We start from the raw sequence: 19,086 nt of genomic DNA, 5'->3' as shown, positions 1-19,086 counted from the left end.
GAATTTCACGTGTCTTCTTTTTCCCACAAGTTGGGAAATTGATTTATTTTTTTTTATTTTACTAAAAAAAATCAAGGAGCTTCCTTATGACCAAAGAAGCCATTTTACATCATTATTCTGCCAATACAAAGTCTCCTTACAATTTTGGCAGTTGTTCATTCAAAAATGGATTAAATTTTTTGGAAAATCTATATCTATACAAGGAGTTTTCCGATCGACACCAACTTCAGCAAAGTTGAAGGAAAGTTAATTTCCTACAAGAATCTCACACATGAGCAATTTTGGGCAAGACATGCGCCACCAGCGCTTTAAAAAAAAAAAATGTCATCCTTGTGTACTCTTGGGTGATATTTATGTACTTTTTTGAGACCGGATCTCACTTAAATGTGAGCATCTCTCTACGAAATCGGCCGATTTCGACCATTTTTTTTTGTATTTTTTGATTTGACTTAAACTTTGTGGGGGCCTTCCCTATGACCAAATAAGCTATTTTGCGTCATTGGTTCACCCATACAAGTCTCCATACAAGTTTGGCTGCTGTCCATACAAAAATGGTATGTAAATATTCAAACAGCTGTAACTTTTGAGTCAATTTTCTGATTGGTGTCTTCGGCAAAGTTGTAGGTATGGTTGAGGACTTTTGAGAAAAAAAGAAAGTACAGTCATCCCACATATTCGGAACGGTTTCCAGATCGACCAATGTTCAAAAAATCATAGAAAATCGATAATTGAACTTAATGATTCGCTTTTGCCTTCATTTGAAAGCTTTTCTTGCGATCTTTTGAATGCTGTATCGAACATATGCAAATTTTAACTTTTATATGAAGTTTTTGAAGAATTACTTTGACCTTTGAAATCCACAAATTCGGAACACTTTTTTCTTACGGATGTAAACAAACTTTGGATCTCTCCAGGAGTACATATTTATTACCAAATAATGACTTCACACACTGAAACCAATGAAACTTAAGCTTAGTGATGTTTTATACATGGTTTGATATCTTTTTTGTGAAAATATCAGTTAAATTCAGGTGTTCCACAATTGTGGGAGGCACAATAACATCCCACAATTATGAAACAGGCCATTTGGAGGCAGTGTTTTGCTGCTCTGGACAAAATAGTCTTGGAATGAAGTTTTTTGTTCCAAAAGTATTACTTTTACTAGTGAAATAGCAAGATAATGTCCAAATGAAGGTTCTAAAAATAGTACGGTCGACAGAAAAGCTACTTTTGGCATGCTATTGACAAATTATCATAAAAGTGTTCCGAATTTGTGGGTGTTCCGAATATGTGGGATGACTGTACACGGAAAAAAAATTTGCAGCTTTATTAACAACTTTTTTTTTTACAAAAACTCAATTTCCCAAAATACGTATTTTTTGATTTTCGAGATTTTTTTATATGTTTTAGGAGACAAAAATCAGCAAATTTTGAGCCATAGAGAAACATGGTCAAAAATCAAGATATAGCCACCGAAAGTTTGATTTTAGCGAAATATTTGCAGTTTTTCATTTTTTTTTAAATAGTGACCATAAGTGCCCAAGTAGCAAGAAAAACATCGCTTTTTATTTTTTTGTTGAACAATTGCTGCACAAGCGTTTTTATACGCTAATTATTGAACAAGCGTCATAACAATTGGTAAATTGTTCAAATTTTGATCAAAAAACCATTGTTAAACATGGTTGTGTAACATAAATGCTAAATCTAGCAACGGATTACGAAAAGTTCATTTTGAAGTTTATTCTGACTTAAATGAAACATGCTTGTAGAACTCGGAGAGCAAAATGACGTTTGCAAACATGATGTTTCATTTCAGTTTGCTAAACATGATAACATAGATGAATTGACCTTTGGCTTCGGCTGGGATTTCTCGTAAACAAGTTGTTTATGTGTAGTTTGCCTTCGTGTTTTAAAACCGAGAAAGAACATGTTGACGAAACAAGCACAGATAGTTCTAAAAATAGAAACAGCTTATGTTCAAAGGAAGTTTTAGCAAACTGTTAGTGAACTTGGTAAAAGCTAGATGACCGCAGACTTCTAATTGACGTTTAGGCCTGCTCATCCAATATAACCCCTCGTGGAAAGATGCAGACGCGCGCCCGGACGTGACATTTGGAGTGATCGAGGGTTCGATACTTGCCGTGAGGATTCTTCATCAAAGGAAAACTGAAAATGCAGCCACCGGGAACCAGCAGCAGAGTAGCAGCAAGCGATGTTGATTAGTACTCAAAAATTGAAAAAAAAATCTCCAAAAGCATTATAATGAAATTGAATGAATTTTTTTTGGTTGATATTTTTATTATTCATCGTATCCCTGTAAAAACTGATAAATCACAAAACTAGTAGTTAAAGTATTGTAAAGTGACATTACTCACAAATAAAGTTTAAAATAAAGAAAAATATATTTAAAGCGAAAACTTGGGACGTATGTTATGAAAAGCCTCTTTAAATTTCTTGTCTGCCACGATATGTTCTTGGACGGTTCTCAAAGGTTTTCCTAACTTGCTTCTGAATCTTAAAGGCAGGATGTTGTTAAACGGTTCTAACAACGTTCACCTGACCCAATTCAGAATCTTATAGTCAAGAGTTCTTATGACATGTTTAACAAACGTTCTCTATGCAAGGATGATTTGCATTTGCAAAACTAACTTAAACCACGCACATTTCTGACGGATGAAGAGATGTTCAACAACAGAAAAACGTGCGCTTTTTCCAGCGTTCAAGAGTCCTTAGGGACGTTGGGAAAACATAGTAAACGAGTTCAACAAGCAGTTCGGAAATCTCTTGGCGAATAAAGTGTGCTACTTGGGTGATCATTACTAAAAAAATTTTTTTTGAGAAGGTAAGAAAATTTGAAATTTTTTAATTCAAATCTAACATTTTAAAAGGGCCTAACATTGAATATTATGCCCATTTTAAATGCTAGTCTTGATTTAAAAAAAATTAAAATATTTTTTTCGGAAAGATCGGAAAATTTCACGAATTTTTCATGTATTAAAATTGAAAATCGGACCATTATTTCCTGAGATATGGTCATTATAAAATGGTGGGTTGTTTTGGTGAGATTAGGAAAACTTCAATTTTCGTGTTTCTTTTTTTTTTAAAGCGGCTCTATCTCAGCAACCCGTGGTCCAATCTTCAATGTCTCTTAGACAATTTTATAGCAAATTTTCTGAACTTTTCAAAAAAAAATATTTTTAGAAACGGTCACTCATGGTCACTATTTTTAAAATTGAAAAACTGCAAATATTTCGCTAAAATCAAACTTTCGGTGGCTATATCTTGAAAACGGAGCCCTTTATCAAAAAATCTGTAAAGTACTTTTCGATTGCAAATTCAATTTTGCATAAAAAAATTAAAAAAATTGTTTTTGCATGAAACTTCGATTTTTTACAAAAATCACTATTTTTTTTTTAAATTCATAACTCGGCGGCAGATTTTTTGACCATGTTTCTCTATAGCTCAAAAGTTGCGGATTTTTGTCCCCTAAAACATATCAAAAAATCTCGAATATCAAAAAATACGTATTTTGGGAAATTGAGTTTTAGTGAAAAAAAAGTTGATAAAAAAATCTGCAATTTTTTTTCCGTGTACCTATTTTTTTTTCTCAAAAGTCCTCAACCATACCTACAACTTTGCCGTTGGTGTCTTCGGCTTGATCAGAAAATTGACTCAAAATTTATAGCTGTTTGAAGATTTACATACACCCAAAACTGGCAGCGCTAGTCCGAGAGAATGATAGTCTCGAGTCGAGAGAATAGTGGTACCATTCACGGACGCAGAGAACACAGCTCGAGATGGGCGATAGAACTGTTCTCTCGAGGTTCATTTGCAAAAAAAGTTCATCCGTCAAACAAAAAAGTGTCGACAACGGGAATCGAACCAGAGAACTTTGACAAACCAATCCAATGACTTAGCTGCCTCGGCCACCACAGCTTGGTGACCATGAAGAAGTCAGAAGTCGATGTATGACACTTGTTGGAGATTTATTGATTCAACTAACGAATGAACTCATTTGTTATGACGGTGTGAGTTGGTACCATTATACTATCGATTTTGGCACTGAGCCCTCAATAAATTTTGAGAGAACGATTATCTCGATTCTGAATTTTGGGTGTACCATTTTTGTATGGACAGCAGCCAAAATTGTATGGAGACTTGTATGGATGAACCAATCACACAAAATAGTTTATTTGGTCATAGGGAAGGCCCCCACAAAGTTTGAGCCAAATAAAAAATTCAAATAAAATCCATTTCCGGTTTTGGTAGAGAATTGCTCATATATGTAAACTATGTGCGGATCTATCATCCAACCCATCGTTCGTTAGATAATCAGAAGACCTTTCCAACGAGTCCAAAACATTGAAAATCTGACAACCCTGTCTCAAGTTATGACCACTTAAGTTATGTTTAAGAACCTTTTAAAAGCTAATCGCTAATGCTAATCGAAAGACCTTCCAAACGAGTCTGAACCTAGCAACCCAGTTTAAGTTATAATAGTTATGGTTATTCCAAAGAATTGATAATTCAGATGAAAAATATTTCTGGATCATTTTTTTTTGGAAATATTGAGAAAGGAATCAACCACATAGGAGTATTAAGTTAGTTTTTAGTTTTGGTTCTGTTAAAGGCTTCACCGAAAAAATCAATTTACGAAATATTATATAGTGCAAAAGCACCATACTCATGAATAAATTCCTTCGTGGTTCTCACATTCGTGAACTTAATTCACGATTACAAGAATTGATTTTTTTCTGTGTTCAAATACAGTCCTGACTCGATTATACGAAGGCTTTGGCAAAATTTCACTTCGGAAAAGTGAACAACATTTTTTTTTGTTGTCTTAGTTTTGATTGTCAAGCTACTCTAAAGTGATTTAGAATTTTTTAATCCAAGATGGCGGCCAAAATGACGGTGATCAAATATTGAAAAAATGCTTTTTTAATTTAATAAGCAATCAACCAGCTAAATTTAACTAAATTAAGGTCGAAGAATTCTAATTTCATGTTAAAAGCAAGAACATAAAAATAAATCGAAAGAAAATTTTTATTTCGTAATTCGATTATCCAAAATCCCATACAAATCTTCGGATAATCTAACTTCGTATAATCGAAACTTCGGATACCCGAAGCTTCGGGTAATCGAGTCTGGACTGTATTACTGTCTCTATTCAAACTAAAGTTCCGATTCGCACCAGTTAACGGTTCAAGTTTTTCAAATTAAAATTTAGTTCAGTCCCTAATATTTTGAAGAAATTTCGAAGAGACTAGAAAAAAAATTTGCGTTAAAGTTATGGCAAAATTTTGTGTTTGGTACTGTAAATATATTTGTAATGGGTTCATTTAATTTCTATTTTCTTAACAGGATGATATTTAAAAAAAAAAATATATTTTATTTCTAAATAAAACCATCACAGAATGCTAGTCTGATCTAAAATATGTAGAAAAATGACCCAAAACTGATCAATTTCACTAAAAATATAATAATTAGCTTTGTACAAAATATTTTTTTACAATCGATTACTTACTTTTTTCTTGTTAGAATATCCATCCATCTATGTTTTGAGAAAATTCGAACAAATATTTGTATGTCTTAAAACATAAATTTCAAACTTATCTGAAAACAGATAAATTCTACTAACTTTTATTTAACTCAACTAAATTTAAAGTTTTGATATAAGGACTTTTTAATCAATTCAAATTTTATCGTATTTTATTTTAATCATTAAATTTTAAAAAAAATACCACAAGGTAGATATTTTTAAAAATAATTATCTATTCTTTTATTGAATTCACATATTACCAAAAAGGTCGGTTACTACAACAAGAAAAAAGCAGGTCACATTCCAGAAAGGGAAAGGTGATTGAAGGAGGGAGGAGGGTTAAGAGACTCGCAATATGCAACAGAAGACCACATACGCACCGACGACGACGCCGCCGCCGTACATACCTCCGGAAATTGTTTACTGTTTACACAAGTACCAATATTTGATCGGCATACAAAACGGTACAGCAGCGCCCTCTGGGGGGGTTGGACAGTGGGTTTTCTAGTTTGTTGCATTATTTCTGTATAAAAATCCATTTACGGGTACTGTCCTTTACAACAACAAAAAAAAAAAACATAATAAATCTTATTGTTTTTCTTCTCTTTTTTCCAGGTATGTGTAAAACTCCTTCGGATGCATTGAACCATGATTGTTTTATAGATTACTTTAATTCAGGTAAAAACCCGGAACCTTCTTTTAACATTTTTATTTTGGTATATTTTTGGTAATCAAACATACAATTTGTCATCATTCTCGTATCTTACGTATAGATCGTAAAGATCCTGATGAATCCTTAAAAAAAAAATATGTTCGCGTTATTTCCAAGTGTTCCTCGGCCACACACCATTCACGCATGATAACCCGTTGTGGGTCGGCGAAAGTACGTAAAATCTCACGCCATCGTTTCACCAATTCAAACATCGTGCAGTCCACTATCTCTTCAAATTGTGCGTAAATTATTGCCTCAAAATAGCAGCAGCAGCAGTGTTCGATTGACGGACGTGGCTTGACTGGAATTCCGTGGAGGAGGTCATGCCCTTCCTCCCCGCTATAACCGCGCGATTTGGCTAAAAAATGTGTGGTATTTTTTGAAGTATTTCCGGTTGTCATAAAAAGTCAACAAACGGGGGCGCCGACGCCATTTTGCTGCCCCCTTCACGGGATGTTTGTTTACATCTGTGGTGCTAGGGTGAGGTGCTCATGATTCGACTTTATCTTCATTAGAAATTTGGGACAGAAAGATAAAAGTCAACAATGGCCTACTCTACCCTACTACACCACACACTAGACGTCGAGATTCATGACGACCAAGACGGCGAAGTCAGTGTTCAGGAATTTCCATCCAACACCACCATGATCAGCAGTCAGTCAGCCACCAGTTATGACGTGCAGTTCAACATTCAAAACTTTCCATGAATGGAGCAGAGCTTTCGCGTAGAAAAGATGAATGAAATTTTTTCGTCGCGCTGAATGGTGAATTGGCTTTGTGTTGTATTGAATTGTGGCCCGTTATCAGGAGCTGACTGGCTGATGGCGTTTGTTTGCCCCAAGGGTGCCCGACGGAACTCGGGAATAATGACTCCGGCTGACGTCAGAGTTTGACGCACGGTTGTGGGGCGTGCGACTTGGGAAAATGGGTGGGGAGATTTGGGATTAATTTGCTGTGTAAAAAGCTCTCGAATGTCTAACCGAGGACACTTGACGTCGGCAAATAAGTGGCCTGGTGCGCTTTCAGATTAAGGCTAGCAGGGCCGTACTTTAAAGTCTCTTCCAAAGCGCCGTTGCACAATTTTAATGTTGATTTTTTCAATAATTTTCAATAAATCTTGATACTTTGCTACTAAATGTACTAAATGCTCATGGTCACATCACTGCCACTCGTGAATCCTGACCTCATACCGATCTACTAACCTCCTCAAAACTCATGTGATACTTTGTCGGGGAAGCAGTCGATTGGGCGTTCTCTATCACTCAAGTATCGGACTAACATTCCCATCCACTTCCCCTTGACCCTACCACTGGTCGTGGCCGGCGCCGGTATTGATCAGCATGATAGGGGCCTTTGAAAAGTTGCGAAGCGAGGAAAGATAGCTCCAACTCATCTTCCACGGCTCGTGGATGTTCCTTCTGGAGGTCCTGGTCAATAACGGAGTAGCAACTGCGGGTGGGCACCTATGCTTATGCTTATGCTTATACTTTGCTGCTAAATGTACTTTTTATTTTTTAAAAAAGTCCGTACGTTAATCGAACTAATATCTAACAAATGCATTTTAGTTTTGATTTCATCAAAAAATCAGAAAAGGTTTTTTTTTTGTTTAAATTTCATAGATTTGAGAAGGTTGGGAAATCGATCTTAAACTTTTTAAAATTCGTTTCAGAACTTTTAAGTGATGCATTTTAAGGCTTATTACAAATTTTGTGTTTTGGGTACAGATCGAAAAACTACATACATAAAACTTCAGTTAGAACAACAATTTCCATTGGTTATTGTTCTTTTAATTTAAAATATTTGTATTTTCCTGAAAAAAAAAACTGCGTTTAGTTATCTTTGATGGAAATAGTAATTTGACCAATTTTCAATTTTTCTCACTTCATGCTCTTTGATGATATTTTTTTCTAAGGACCACTAAATGGTTTTTTTAAGGAACACTTTTTTTTCGAATATGTTTTGCTTAACCTAAAATAGGAAAAGACTCTCAAGAACAAGACGAAGATTTAAACCAAAGTATTTGATTTTTTATAATATTCCACCTTTTTAAACTTTTAATTATGTTAAATATAAATATATAAAATTATTTTTTCAAAATCCTCAAAACATTTTCAACAAATTTATAAGTTATATTAGCAGCAATCTCATCTTTTTTCAATAGGTAATAAATTAATAAAAAATATTTCTTAAAAATAAAAGGATTTTTTTTATTTGAATATGCATTCTAATCCTAGCTGATAAAATTTCTGAAACAAAAATTAGTTGACAAAACAGAATATTTTGTGTCATATTTCATGAAGGATATTAAAAAAATGTCAATTTTGAACTTATTCTTCGAAGCAAAATTAATTATATATTCGCTCTAGATATTCATGGTTGAAGTATTTTTTTAATATCAGGCATTAAAAGATATTTTAGGATTCACCTGATATTTTTTAAGTTTTATGACTTTTTAATTTAATTTTTTTAAATAAAATATTATGTTTTGCTTTGTTTTAAACCTTTTTATTTGTAATTAAATCCGATCGGTTGGCTCTCAATTACAAATATTATTTTTACGAAAAAGAAATTACTTTTTTTAGCAACTAACTTTCCTTGTAAATTTTCATTTCAAATCGTTTTGACAGTGAAATACTTCAAAAGTAGCTTCATCCTCTACCCTGCGTTAAATCTTAAAATTAAAAAAAATTATACATTAGGGTACCAAAATTAACCGTTCAGGGATACCTCCTGGATAAAAATAAGTAACTGTGAAAATTTTTAACGAAATTGGTTATGAAAATATGAAAAATAAGCTGGAAAAAAGCAAAAAAAAGAGCTTAATAAATCCTCAATAAATACTAATTTTTTTCGCAGAACCAAAGTTACTTAAAAGAGCAATTCCAGCTCAAATCAGGAATTTTTCTGGTACTTTTGTACCCGACCCTCTCCGATTTCAGTGAAACTTTTTAGACAGGTTGTCCTAGGCCTATATTAGCCTTTTTTGTGTATATGAAGCCAATTTTATTCAAAATGGCATTTGAGAAGGGCGTAAGGGTTTTAAATGTTTTTGTATTTTGTAAAATAAAATTTGCTGTATCTCTAAGCCGTTACATCTTATCAAAAAGTGGTCAAAGACAAACTTGTGGGAAATTAGACGAGCTCTTTGAAAAAAAAAAAAAATACACTGAATGAAAAATACACGCCAATTCTATTAGATTTTTCAATTTTTCAGTTTAAAAGTTAAATTTCAGGATGATGTCACGATTTTTTTTTCGTTTAAAATTTTTGTGATAATAGCCTAAAATGTCATAAAGATACTCACGAAAAATGCAGGATGGTATGTCTCTCCTGATAGAATACAAAAATCATTTTCTAAAACTGTTTTTTAAAAAGTGGTCTAAACGTCAAAATTTTCAAAAACCGATAGTGGGAATCGATTCCCCAGACAATTTTACACAAAAGTCTACATATTAGTCATTGTCCTATGTCCAATCCTTGTAAAAATACAGCGGTTTTAAAAATAAAAATGTTGAAAAAATATGTTTTTTAGTGGTTTTCGGCAAATTCTTTGTAACAGACTTGATTTTTCAGTCTCGTAAATATTTTTATCGGAAAGCTCGTCCAATTTTCCATAAGTTTGTCTTTGACAGCTTTTTATTGGACTCGTTTTAATATTTGCGTAAACTTATTTACTATCCAGGTTTCTACCACACTGAAAAAAATATTCTTTTTTCAGTTATGAGCAATGTAATTATGCTTATATTTGAAGCCCATACTTTCAATTGAAATACTGTCAAAGACAAACTTATGGGAAATTGGACGAGCTTTTCGATAAAAATATTCATGAGACTGAAAAATCAAGCTAAAGAAATTTTTGAGCATGAGCATTTGAGCATGGTTGACTGCCAATGAGCTGCTACTCCGTTATTGACAGATCAGCTGAAGTTAAACAATGAATCAAAAATGATCAGTGGGAGCCAACCATCCGTTCACTGTTTAACCTCTGAAGATCTCTACTTTATTAGTCAATACCGGCGCCCTCCCAAGAAGCCTGCAGTTCAACGAAAGGGAGAAATGTTAGTCCGATAGTTGAAGTTGCAGACTCATCAAGCACAAAGTTTTTCGCTATATACTTGTTGGTACCGCTTGAGACCGTTGAATCTACAGCATCTCCTTCAAGCATCACGTGATTAATTTTTATTTTTTTTGGGTTAGTAGGATAAGGTATTGGCTTTTCGATGCCTCCCGAGCTACGACGCTACGGGGAGGACTTTCATAACAGACCCGTCGGCGAGCCTTCCGAGCAACGATGCTATGGGAAGGTCTTTCTGGTTAACACACAAAAGCACTCACACACAGTTATTTTGCACACACGTTCATTATATAGAAATGGCTTTTTCACCGCAAAAAAAAAATAAAACCTTATTCGAAAAATTTAAACACAATCCACCCGACGCCGTGCCTTCCGATCAACCATGATACAGGAAGGGCTTTGAAAATCACAAAAGAAATCACTTTTTACTCCGAATATTTTTTACGACCACGCGCTCCCTTTGCCAATTATGCACTCTGAAAAATCAAGCTAAAGAAATTGCCAAAAACCACCAAAAAACCTATTTTTCCATCATTTTTATTTTTAAAACTGCTGTATTTTTACAAGGATTGGACATAGGACAATGGCTAATATGTAGACTTTTATGTAAAATTGTCTGGGGAATCGATTCCCACTATCGGTTTTTGAAAATTTTGTCGTTTAGATCACTTTTCAAAAAAACAGTTTTAGTAAATGATTTTTGTATTTTATCAGGAGAGACATACCATCCTGCATTTTTCGTGAGTCTTTTTATGAAATTTTAGGCTATTATCACAAAAATTTTAAACGAAAAAAAATCGTGACATCATCTTGAAATTTAACTTTTAAACTGAAAAATTGAAAAATCTAATAGAATTGGCGTGTATTTTTCATTCAGTGTATTTTTTTTTTTCAAAGAGCTCGTCTAATTTTCTACAAGTTTGTCTTTGACCACTTTTTGATACGATGTAACGGCTTAGAGATACAGCAAATTTTATTTTACAAAATACAAAAACATTTAAAACCCTTACGCCCTTCTCAAATGTCATTTTGAATAAAATTGGCTCCATATACACAAAAATAGCTTATATAGACCTAGGATAACATGTCTAAAAAGTTTCATTGAAAACGGAGAGGGTCGGGTACAACAGTCCCAGAAAATTTCCTGATTTGAGCTGGAATTGCTCAAAAACGTTTACCATCATATAAGCATTTTGATTCGTAAAATAATTTTATTTTATAAACATGTTTCCGAGAACTATAGTTTAAATTGTCAAAAATCATTGAATCTCTTTTGAGTTGTTTCTAGTACAAATCTAACCAAAAGGTCTACTAACACCCTGACTACGTCTCTGCCATTCCTCAGACAAAGCCAGTTCAAGCCTTTAGTAGAGCAGCAGTAGCAAGTTCGTCAAGTTGTTCCGGGATTGTCCGGAATGTGTCGTGCTGCCGCCGCGCCGCGGCGCCTTATCAAGAGTGTTATTACGCCTCGGATTTCGAATCTCTCTCTTTCTGTTCGATAGTTAAATAGTGCTTCAGAAAAAGAGTGCGCAATTAAAAGCTACAACCATATGACGTAGTTATAGGCTGTTTGCACTGGTGTAATAACCAAACAGGCTGACTAGTTTATTGCAAGAGGTGATAAAAGCACCACCCAGGACCTAGTTTTGATTGATTTTGGTGAGAATGGCCCACCGCCGCTGGAAAGTTTCTTTCCGTGGAATCTCCCCCACGACGAGGCTGGGGCGAGACCCTTCAATTAGGATGGACGTGCTAATGGGATATGACGATGGGTTGAAATGACCGTCGATCCAGATGGAATGATGCTTTATTTTGTTCGTCTTTCACCCGGATGCGGAGATGCAACTCTCTTCAATTAGTGTGGTCCGTAAGTTTTGTAACGGTTGAACAAAGTTGCTACTAATTTGTGGTAATGAACCGTGAGGAGCACCGTGATCATCTTTTGTTGGGAGCGTACATGAGCTGATTAGAACCTTTAAAGAGCGGCGCATTTGAAGATCTTCACCACGAAGATTGGTTCTTCGTGGTTTCCTCAATATTTTTGGTTGTTTCCAAAACTGATAAATTCGATCAACCGCCGTATTATTTGCACTGGCTGCATGAAACTGACCTGATTTAATTAACATTCCAGCGATGAGTGAATTTAGCCAGTAACAAGGCAACATGTACTGTGCAGTGGGGAGTGTTGCAAGTCCTTTTGTGGAAAGTCTTGGATGCCGCCAATAATGAGGGCTCTTTCGGACGATTCGAAAAAGAGGATGAATACAAATTATAGCGATTTTCCTCCTTTTCTTTCTTTGGCGATTCCGAGCGTGGAATGCAACACCTCCCGAAGGAGTTGGCGCCTGATTTGTGGTCCACTCTGCTGCTGCTGCTGCTGATAGAATTCTGGGAAATCCGTTTTGGGTCTCGCTATTCCAAGGAAGGTAACAAGTATTAGACTGGAACTTGTGGCAAGTCATGTTACCGAGGTGAATAGTGAGTTATTTTGTGTGTGTTTTTATAAATGATCATTTCGGTGTTGAATTTCGCTTTTTTACACAACCGTCTATTTTTATATCTTCCAAAATTCAACTTTTTTTAGTGTGAAATTTGTTTAAAACTATGAGAAAAAGTGAGAAATAAAACAAATTTAGCAAATGTAATGATTCCGGAAATGGCCGAAAAATAAATAAATAAAGAAAATATTTGGGTAATTCTCCGCCAACTCACACAGCAGTTGCCCCGACCCGACCCCTCTTCGATTTGCGTGAAACTTTGTCCCTAGGGGTAACTTTTGTCCCTGATCACGAATCCGAGGTTCGTTTTTTGATATCTCGTGACGGAGGGGCGGTACGACCCCTTCCATTTTTGAACATGCGAAAAAAGAGGTGTTTTCAATAATTTGCAACCTGAAATAGTGATCAGATAGAAATTTGGTGTCAAAGAGACTTTTATGTAAAATAAAACGCCCGATTTGTGGCGTACTCAGAATTCCGAAAAACATATTTTTTCATCGAAAAAAAAACACTAAAAAAGTTTAAAAAATTCTCCCATTTTTCGTTACTTGACTGCAAAAAATTATGGAATATGTCATTTTAAGGGAAATTTAATGTACTTTTCGAATCTACTTTGACCTTCTGGGTCAATTAGAACAATATTTTTCATTTTTAAATTTCGTGTTTTTTCTAACTTTGTAGGGTTATTTTTTAGAGTGTAATAATGTTCTACAAAGTTGTAGAGCTGACAATTGCAAAAATGTTGATGTATAAACCCATTTAAGTCAGAATAAAGTTACTCTCAAACATAATACAATATTTAAAAAAAATAAGATGGGGGTTAATCTTGTTATTTATGATGATATGAGCACACATTCATACGAGTTGTAGTTTCCACGTCCATTGATAACCACCAATTGACTAAACTGAACGACGCGACGGTCTTACGATCTTACGACAAGGCGACACACACGCACACACAATATTCCATTCTTGACCTGATTGTCTGATTCCCGGTGTGTCCGGCTTACAGATGATAAGGTTCAGTAAACATAATTTATTATCAATTTCAGGGGGAGAGACAGACACCCAGTTGACACTATATAAACTATCTGGGCCCCCCCTGATAAGCCTGTCTGTGAAAAGGAACAGGAAGTTGCGATTAGTGATTTTTTGGGCGCTTTTTTTGGTGTCGAGGGTTCGTTGACACAAAATAAAGCTAATGGGAAAAAATCCGTCTTGGAATGTACTCAACGACGCTGACTCTCTTCCAGAAATAGTACAAACTACTATTTACCACAGTAATGATCATAACTGTCTGGCTGTCGCCCGTTCAACCGTGGTGGGTCCATCCTTGATGGTCATAAACAGTTTGATGAGCTATTGTGGTTTTGCGGAAATTGTCCACTGCCCCCTTAGCCCCTTGTCGGTCCTGTTGGTCGCAAAAATGAGGTTGTGATCTACGAATCCGTTGCATTCCAGAAGAAAGGGTAAATGCCAAATTGTTGTAGGAGACTCAACAAAAACAGTTTAAAAAACAATGATTTGTTTCATCCATTTCGCCAATTTTGTTCTTTTTTTAAATTGCCTATAAAACGTGACTTTACCCTAATCCCGTCGAGCAGATACCAATAATTGTCAAATGCAAATGCCCCATGATCACCGGTGTCGACAAACATACCAACCTTCCATGTGCATTGTGTCAAGAGGGCGGCTTCTTCAGGCCAGTAAAAGCAAACAAAACATAAAAATATGCCGTTCAGGTGGGGCTCTCCGCTCTCCACACCCCAAACCCTGCAGGAATGTGGTGAGAGCCTTAAAAGCAGCCCAGAGGGGCAGATTCGACCAAGATTACCAAGACGAAGGTGACATCCAACAACCGCAGGTTGAATTCCGGAGATTGTCAGGGGTTCTACTTTATTACATGTAAACATGCTTTTTCCAGTAAATTATAGAATATCGATTCTTCATATTTTAAAAAGTTTTTTTTATTCAATTAGATTGTTCCGTTGTTCAAAACCTTCTCATTTGATCAATATGCATCCCTTCTTCAGATACCACTGAACCAGGTATCAACTCAAATATTCCTACCAGCACCCTCATCCAGAAATAATACTGCCGTTACTTAACTCCCAGAACCCGTCACCATCATCGCGAAAAAAGAAAGAGAAAGAGAAGCCCCATTCGTCATGAAATTGCATTCGTTGGCCTCGTTTCACGGATTCGTCATTAGGAGGATTTTCTCTACTTTATTTGCATTTTTATTCTTGCGATTCCCGCCGCCGTCATCCCGCCATTTGGCCATCATCGACGGGGCCCGTCTCGGGACCAACCGCAAACCGGGACCATGGTACCATCCGCCAGACACGGTCAATCAGCCATACCCATCATCCGATCCTTGCCGTTTTTCTGCGAGGCCATAAGGGCACGTCAGGCAAGTGCAGTTTGCTAGGGATGTTTCAGTCTTTATCACTTGAAGAATTAAAATCGATATTGAAATTAAACTAGTTTTTTTTTAAAGTGTATTTTTTTAAAATTATAAATTTTTGCAGTTAAATAAAAACTTTTTAAAGGAAAAGTTTACCTGTACAAATTGGTTTCCCACCAGACCCCTTCCCCTATTTTTTTTTTCAAATTTATTTACTACCGTTAAATTGTGTTATTACGTCTGCCCGGGGTAATAATTAACAGTCTGGACCCGGAGCCTAATTTTTCTGTTACATTCTTATTGGAATTCCATATAAACTGTAACGGGAACTGCAGGCACCGGGTCCTGACTATTAATAAGATTGCAATAACAAGTCCAGTTAAAATAATCCAAAGTTTTATTGTTTTATCCTGAACTACAACTTCAAGAAGAAAAAATAATGACAGTGATATAATATATTGAAAATGTTTAATTAAGCGTGTTATTAAACAGAGAAAAGAGGAAATGTTATACATTTCAAAAACTCTCCTAATAACAAGATTTGTTATTCGTTTGGTATTCTGACTTAAAAATAAAATTACCATAAATTGCACAAATAGAAAAGTTTTTAAGTGTCCATAGCACAATCTGTTTTTTTTTCTTTTGTTAAATATGTTTAGAACTTTGGGATAATTTTATCCAATTTCGTCGGGGTCATTATTTTGACCATGAAATGGGGTCATTAAGCTAAAATTATTCTGAAAAATTGAAATTTTTAAAACTGATTTTTTTTTAATTATTTGATATACCCCCTAAGGAACTGTACTAAAATTGGCTAGAACTATGGGATAATTTTGAGCAATTTCGTCGGGGTCATTATGTTGGCCATGAAATGGGGTCTTTAAGCTAAAATTATTCTAAAAAGTTGAAATTTTGAATGTTGATTTTTTTTATTATTTGATATACACCTAAGGGACTTAACTAAAATTGGATAGAATAGTTTTGACCAATTTCATCATGATCATTAATTTGACCATGAAATTGGGTCTTTAAGCTAAAACTAATGTGATAAAATTAACTTTTGAAAGTCGACTTTTTTAAAATTTTGTTATATTCCCTAAGGGAATTTATTTATTTATTGAGAATTTTTGAACTGTGAATAACAAAAACTGTTATTATTTTCACATAGCCAGGAAGTCGGAGCTGACGATGAAGTTCGAGCTGGAGTGAGACCTCGGAGAAGACATCGGATTCAAAGTCGCTTGAAGGTACCCGACTCTGCAGCCCTGACTGGTACAGAGGAGTTACGGCGACTGCAGGTTTATTTGCAAAACAATAACATTTTTTGTTATGGAGACAAACCAGTTCAATAACATTTTTTGTTATTATGCTGCTCACCCTCTCCCCAGGCAGACGGTAATAACAAAATTCATACCATTTCAATAACAAATACTGAGCAATTCTCTACGAAATCGGTCTTTTTTCTTCAATTTTAATTTTTGTATTTTTTAATCCGGCTGAAACTTTTTTGGTGCCTTCGGTATGCCCAAAGAAGCCATTTTGCATCATTAGTTTGTCCATATAATTTTCCATACAAATTCGGCAGCTGTCCATACAAAAATGATGTATGAAAATTCAAAAATCTGTATCTTTTGAAGGAATTTTTGATCGATTTGGTGTCTTCGGCAAAGTTGTAGGTATGGATACGGACTACACTGGAAAAAATAATACACGGTAAAAAAAAATTTGGTGATTTTTTTATTTAACTTTTTATCACTAAAACTTGATTTACAAAAAAACACTATTTTTAATTTTTTTTATTTTTTGATATGTTTTAGAAGGCATAAAATGCCAACTTTTCAGAAATTTCCAGGTTGTGCAAAAAATCACTATTTTTTAATCAATACTGATTTTTTCAAAAAATCGAAATTTTGGTCGTAAAAATTTTTCAACTTCATTTTTCGATGTAAAATCAAATTTGCAATCAAAAAGTACTTTACTAAAATTTTGATAAAGTGCACCGTTTTCAAGTTATAGCCATATTTAAGTGACTTTTTTGAAAATAGTCGCAGTTTTTCATTTTTTTAAATTAGTGCACATGTTTGCCCAGTTTTGAAAAAAATATTTTTGAAAAGCTGAGAAAATTCTCTATATTTTGCTTATTCGGACTATGTTGATACGACCTTTAGTTGCTGAGATATTGCAATGCAAAGGTTTAAAAACAGGAAAATTGATGTTTTCTAAGTTTCACCCAAACAACCCACCATTTTCTATCGTCAATATCTCAGCAACTAATGGTCCGATTTTCAATGTTAATATATGAAACAATTGTGAAATTTTCCGATCTTTTCGAAAAAAATATTTTTGGAATTTTCAAATCAAGACAAACATTTTAAAAGGGCGTAATATTGAATGTTTGGCCTTTGTGAAATGTTAGTCTTGATTTGAAAATTCCAAAAAAAATTTTTTCGAAGAGATCGAAAAATTTCACAAATGTTTCATATATTAACATTGAAAATCGGACCATTAGTTGCTGAGATATTGACGATAGAAAATGGTGGGTTGTTTGGGTGAAACTTAGAAAACATCAATTTTCCTGTTTTTAAACCTTTGCATTGCAATATCTCAGCAACTAAAGGTCGTATCAACAAAGTCCAAATAAGCAAAATATAGAGAATTTTCTCAGCTTTTCAAAAATATTTTTTTCAAAACTGGGCAAACATGTGCACTAATTTAAAAAAATGAAAATGCGACTATTTTCAAAAAAGTCACTTAAATATGGCTATAACTTGAAAACGGTGCACTTTATCAAAATTTTAGTAAAGTACTTTTTGATTGCAAATTTTTTACATCGAAAAATGAAGTTGAAAATTTTACGACCAAAATTTCGATTTTTGAAAAATCAGTATTGAAAAATTCATAACTCGGTCAGTGATTTTTGCACAACCTGAAATTTCTGAAAGTTGGCATTTTATGCCTTCTAAAACATATCAAAAATAAAAAAATAAAAATAGTGTTTTTGTAAATCAAGTTTTAGTGATAAAAGTTAAATAAAAATCACCAAATTTTTTTACCGTGTATTATTTTTTTCCAGTGTAGTCCGTATCCATACCTACAACTTTGCCGAAGACACCAAATCGATCAAAAATTCCTTCAAAAGATACAGATTTTTGAATTTTCATACATCATTTTTGTATGGACAGCTGCCGAATTTGTATGGAAAATTATATGGACAAACTAATGATGCAAAATGGCTTCTTTGGGCATACCGAAGGCACCAAAAAAGTTTCAGTCGGATTAAAAAATACAAAAAAAATCGAATGACCGAAATCCTAGAGAACTGCTCTACTGTTAAAATAACAAAAAGCGTTATAGATTCTTCTTGAATAATCTATTTTTGCATAAGAGTTGAATAACGTTTTATGTTATCATAAGGCTGGTACAAATATTTTTAAAAGTTTTTGTCACCCCCCCCCCCCCCCCTTCAAAATTGGCCCGAAAAATCAGGGGGCGAATAAAATATTTTTGTAATAAACTTCAAAATTTCAATGAAAATTCAAGTGCAACCAGTTGAAATCAAATTAAAATACATTCTTCTGCGTTTAAAATCATTTTTAGCATGTTTGGGTTTATTAAAAAATCTTAAGATTTTTTGAAAATTTTCGATGCAAAACCTTTTTTTTCGATACAATTTTTGTTTTTGTCAGATCTTAGATTTTTTGAAAACTAATGATTGCAAAACAACTGAACAAATGTTAAATGCATTTTAAAACACTTTTTTCATTTAAATGTGAAGACTATGGCTTGTTATTTAATTTTTTATATTTTTTTTTATTTTTTGCCCCCCCTCCCCTTGACCTCGGCCAGGGCCGA

The sequence above is a fragment of the Culex quinquefasciatus genome, chromosome 3 (genome assembly GCF_015732765.1).
Source record: "Culex quinquefasciatus strain JHB chromosome 3, VPISU_Cqui_1.0_pri_paternal, whole genome shotgun sequence".
NCBI lineage: Eukaryota > Metazoa > Arthropoda > Insecta > Diptera > Culicidae > Culex > Culex quinquefasciatus.
This window is presented reverse-complemented; position numbering follows the sequence as displayed.